The 5259-nt window shown below is 36.9% G+C and overlaps 1 long non-coding RNA gene across 1 annotated transcript; it reads right to left on the reverse strand.

The window, feature by feature from the left end:
• Positions 1-1446: 1446 nt before the first annotated feature.
• On the reverse strand, positions 1447-3426 carry LOC127172253 (uncharacterized). Its single transcript, XR_007828609.1, has 4 exons — positions 3295-3426; positions 2943-3084; positions 2029-2131; positions 1447-1755 (listed from the first exon to the last, which is right to left on the reverse strand). It is a non-coding gene; the product is annotated as an uncharacterized LOC127172253 (long non-coding RNA).
• Positions 3427-5259: the final 1833 nt, after the last annotated feature.

The following is a 5259-nucleotide window of genomic DNA, read 5'->3' on the forward strand; positions in this document are numbered from 1 at the left end:
GAATACTCAATTTAAGTGTTTTGATCATTTGGTAATAAAAACAATATTTTTTATTTAATTAAAAAAAAGAGTGTCTGTGTCCCTTGGTTGTCCAACCTGTCGTATTGGCCCCTTTAAGAAAAGGCCGTCCCCTTTAGCGACATCAGGACAACAGATTTTTTGTCTTCAGTGGCGGGAATTTCGACGGCTGAGGTAAGTTGTTGACTTTTCAATTGACAAATTTTCTTTGTATTCTTTGTGCTTACTTGCTTTGCCAAAGCTTAACATGTCCACCCTGTCAGCATAAAAAATACACCAGAAGTGATTAGAATACAGTATTTTTTTAAATATGTAAGTTTATATATACCAAACTCTCTTTAACAACCAGACTATTTAGCTAGTCCCAGTTTGTTGTAAGCTAATATGCTAATGGACATACACATGACAGGGTGGACATAGCATTCATTTGTAATTAATATTGCTAAAAAGTTAAATGATTAAATGGATTAAATGGGGGGTTAAGGGATGTAAGATAATTATATTATATTACTTATTATATTATATTACTTATATTATAATAATTATATTACTTATTATTATTATTATATTATTTTTTTCTAAGTTAAATTTTTCATTGTCATATTTTGTAATGCTTTGAGTGTTCTGCTTTGTGTGTCCACCCTGTCATCTTAATATTTTAAAATAATATTTTAAATAATAATTCAATCATATCTGTATAATCCAGTGTGTTCAATAGCTAGGCATGGGGACATTAACATGCAAACAAAAACATTTTCTCCAAATAACAAAAAATACATGTGCAAATTGTATGAGTTTCTTTAAAAACACATGGTTTACATTAAATCTTTTATGTACAGTACTGTGCAAAAGTCTTAGGCCACTAGTATTTTCATCAGCTAAAAATGGTTCAAAGTCAGCTGAAGTCAGTATTTTGCTGTACACTCTTAAAAGTGCTGGGTTAAAAAATAACCCAACCTTAACCCAGCTGCTGGCGAACTATGGGACAGAACACGCGTTGGGTTGTTTTGACCCAAGTGCTGGGTTTAACCATTTGACCCAGAATGCTGGGTTGCTTATTTGACCCAACCAGTGGGTCAGGTTAACTGTGTTGCTGGGTTAAACATAACCTAAACACTGGGTTATTTGTTGTCTTATTGCCTTGCAACCTTTATATTTACCAACAATAATAAATAATCACAAAAGAATGTAAAATTATTATTGCTTTTCTGTACAGTTAGAAAAACACAAAAAAATGCAACTGTAAATATTAATTTAATGAGTTTTATTTCTTTTTAAAACAATTTTCAAATGGGTGCAGCTGTCACACATTTTATCCAACCATTACAGACACATAAAACAACAACTTCAGTAGATAGGTTAATTTAAAACACAAAACTGTGTAAACTAGGCACTGTAGATTCCCATTTTTTGTCAACATTGTAGCAGCAGAACACTCAAAAATTAATTATTGCCACATGAAAATTGTTCCAAACATTGTGCTATTAAAACTAAGCCAAACAAAGTGTCCACCAGACAATACATATGACAATTTAAAACATGTTACAAGTGGCCAGAAAAAACTGTTGGCCTTAAAAAATTCACACATGAAGACTTATCCATCAATATAATATACTGCAAGCCGGAGAAATTCCCTGGCAACGAGTCTGCTTCAGTGGCATGGCCCGAAACAATGGTGAAGGTCTGGGATGTCGTTGTCTCGTCCCCAAGACACAAATCCACCATGCTGGTCCCCACCTGTTAATTATACGACACTTAGTCTTGAAGACACTGAAGCCTGAAAAAATGCTCATTTTAGAAGAAAACTTCAAACTGCACATTTTTAGTCTTTTACATCTGAACACTTCTTACAGTGGTGGCCAAAATGACTGGAGCACTAGTACTTTCACCAGCTAAAAATGGTTTTAAGTCAGTGATTTCTATTTTTTGTTGTAGTGTGTCAGTTTGCATTTCCAAAAATTCATTATATATATATATATATATATATTAATAAAGTAAAACAAAACGTACAGGTTGTATGTCAATGAATGGCTTCCAGAATTATGTGGTTGTGGTTCTGTGGACCATTCCTCCAGAATGGGCAGGACTTTGAAAGCACTCTCCCCTTCAGCATCTAAATCATAAGAATAATACAGTGCAAACTGTGAAACTTATCTCATAATCAAAACAACACAATGAAATTTCTTTATTCCTTTAAATAATGAAATTGCAATAAAAAAAATACATAAAAATTATAATGGTATTAATGCAAATGAATTCCCACCCCCATTCAACTACTGCAGGTTAAGTTTAGGTGTGGGGTGGGATTCAGGGATGTAGAATATAATCATGCAAAATAAGGCATCAGTATGTGCTTTATAAGTACTAATTAACAGCCAATACACAAACTAATAAGCAACTAGTTAAGTCTTACTGTACCATTGTATTTACCAGTTGATGTGTCAAATCAGTAGCGTAGCCCGAAAAGAGACTCTGGGTGTGCATCAGAAAAACAGGGTGTCCCACATTTATCGTCAGATTGATGTGCAAAAACATCCGACTGGTATTACTAACATTACAGATTACATATTAAAATGACCAGAGATGCGGTTGTAGCCTATTTTTCTTGCGCGGCATGCGTCACTACAACTCCCCCCTCACTGACAGAATTTCATGTAGCGTAGCCCGAAAAAAGACTCTGGGTGTGCATCAGAAAAACAGGGTGTGCCACATTTATCGTCAGATTGATGTGCAAAAACATCCGACTGGTATTACTAACATTACAGATTACATATTAAAATGACCAGAGATGCGGTTGTAGCCTATTTTTCTTGCACGGCACGCGTCCCTACATGTCCCCCCTCACTGACAGAACTTCATGTGAAATGGTCAAATACAGCTGAATTTTGTTTCTATAGATTGACATATTATAAGGAATACCTTACCTGAAGTCATGTCACCCAGCTCTTAATGCACCTTTCCATCTTGCTGGGCATAGACAACAGTTTGGTCTGCAATTGTAGCCCAGTCTTCAAAAAGTCTGCCTCTGGATGTAGCTTCCTGAAGTCTTGTGAAATCTGATAAAATCTGAAAAAAAAAACAAAAACAAAACAAACAAACAAAAAACAAACAAACAAACAAACAAAAAACAAATGTGGTTAAATAGATTAAAGCTTTTAAATGTTAAATTGATCGTTTGATTTTATTGCCATACCAGTAACTATGATTATTTTAATGAAAAGATCAAATTCTAAAACAAATCATGGGTATTGAATGTTACTGAATGATATAACTTACCTTCAAAGGTTTTAACCAAGGTATCAAGCTGCCTTTCCGTCAACTTCTCTATTACAAAGCTGTCCATCTGCACCAGCAATCTCACATATCTAGAATGAAATTTCAGATTTAGAAAATTAGAATTTCACAAAACTGTTTTTACAATGACGTATTTTATATAGAAAGCAGGTTAATGCGTTTAGATGCAGCGCAATCGTTTAAACACAGATCAGTTCTATTATGCTGATATCGCGAGAAAGCTTCTCAAGTAGTGATGGGTCGTTCTTGAACGATTCGTTCATTTTGAACGAATCTTTAATGTGACTCGGGACGAACGAGTCGCCTCGGGGAGTGATTCGTTCAGTCGCGCATGCGCAACATCCTATTAGGTTCTGTACTGGAATTAGTTCACCTGTTTTAGAGTCGTTCGTTCACCTTATGGGGCTGTCACGTGATGAACGAACGATTCAAACCCGAAGACTCAAAAGATGAACTAATCAATTCTCCTTCCGGCTCAGGCTGCATAGGTTAACATTACAGGGCTGTCACGTGATGAACGAACGACTCAAACCCGAAGACTCATAAGATGAACTAATCAATTCTCTTTCCGGCTCAGGCTGCATAGGTTAACATTACAGGGCTGTCACGTGATGAACGAACGACTCAAACCCGAAGACTCATAAGATGAACTAATCAATTCTCTTTCCGGCTCAGGCTGCATAGGTTAACATTACAGGGCTGTCACGTGATGAACGAACGACTCAAACCCGAAGACTCATAAGATGAACTAATCAATTCTCTTTCCGGCTCAGGCTGCATAGGTTAACATTACAGGGCTGTCACGTGATGAACGAACGACTCAAACCCGAAGACTCATAAGATGAACTAATCAATTCTCCTTCCGGCTCAGGCTGCATAGGTTAACATTACAGGGCTGTCACGTGATGAACGAACGATTCAAACCCGAAGACTCATAAGATGAACTAATCAATTCTCTTTCCGGCTCAGGCTGCATAGGTTAACATTACAGGGCTGTCACGTGATGAACGAACGACTCAAACCCGAGGACTCGAGAGATGAACTAATCAATTCTCTTTCCGGCTCAGACTGCGTTGGTTAGCTAATTGGGCTGTCACGTGATGAACGAACAACTCAAACCCGAAAACTTGTCAGATAAGAGGCGAGGTGAGCGAATCATAGACTAAAGACCCAGGTAAACAATGAATGAATCTTTTCTGTTTCTTATAGCATTATAGTTTTGTTTTGTTTGTAGTGTGATCAACGTTTGTGTAAGCAGTAGATGTGTTAGGGAGGTAAAACGTAACATTTTAATTATATTTTGCTAAAATGAACGAAATGAACGAAATGACTCGAAAAAAGATTCGTTCATTTTGCTGAACGAGACTCAAAGGACCGAGTCGGTAAAATGATCCGAACTTCCCATCACTATTCTCAAGCATTTTAATATCGCGAGATCTCGTAAACGTTTTAAAAAAAACGTTTGGCGCAGTAGTGCCAAATTAAAACAGTTTGATTGCATTGTTGTAAAACTTTGGCGATCTTCAGAGTTAGAACACAAATTCTGTAGGCACTGGAGCCTTTGTCAAACACGTGATTCTATATTATATGGTACTTGAAGGCAACCCAAGCTAGCATCTCACCACTGAACTGCATTTATCAGTCTCCAATCTTAAGGGCAGAATCTACACTGTTAAAAAAAAAAAAATCAGACGGCATACCCATTTAATTTTTATACTGGTCTCCTAGTTTGTAATGTAACACAAGCATTCACTAAAATAGAGGAAGAGTAAAAGGACCTCATAAACAGTGGTGTCGTGGTGCCTGGAGAAGTGGGTATATGGCCCAAATGCAAATACACGCTGAAAATACCTTATTGACGTCTGGACGTGATTCTCCGCAGTCTCTGGTTAAATCGGTCGGGTTTTCTCTGTGTCAGAGCCTCCCCTGACATGCCCTCGCGTATGA

This window comes from Labeo rohita, chromosome 10 (genome assembly GCF_022985175.1).
Source record: "Labeo rohita strain BAU-BD-2019 chromosome 10, IGBB_LRoh.1.0, whole genome shotgun sequence".
Classification (NCBI taxonomy): domain Eukaryota; kingdom Metazoa; phylum Chordata; class Actinopteri; order Cypriniformes; family Cyprinidae; genus Labeo; species Labeo rohita.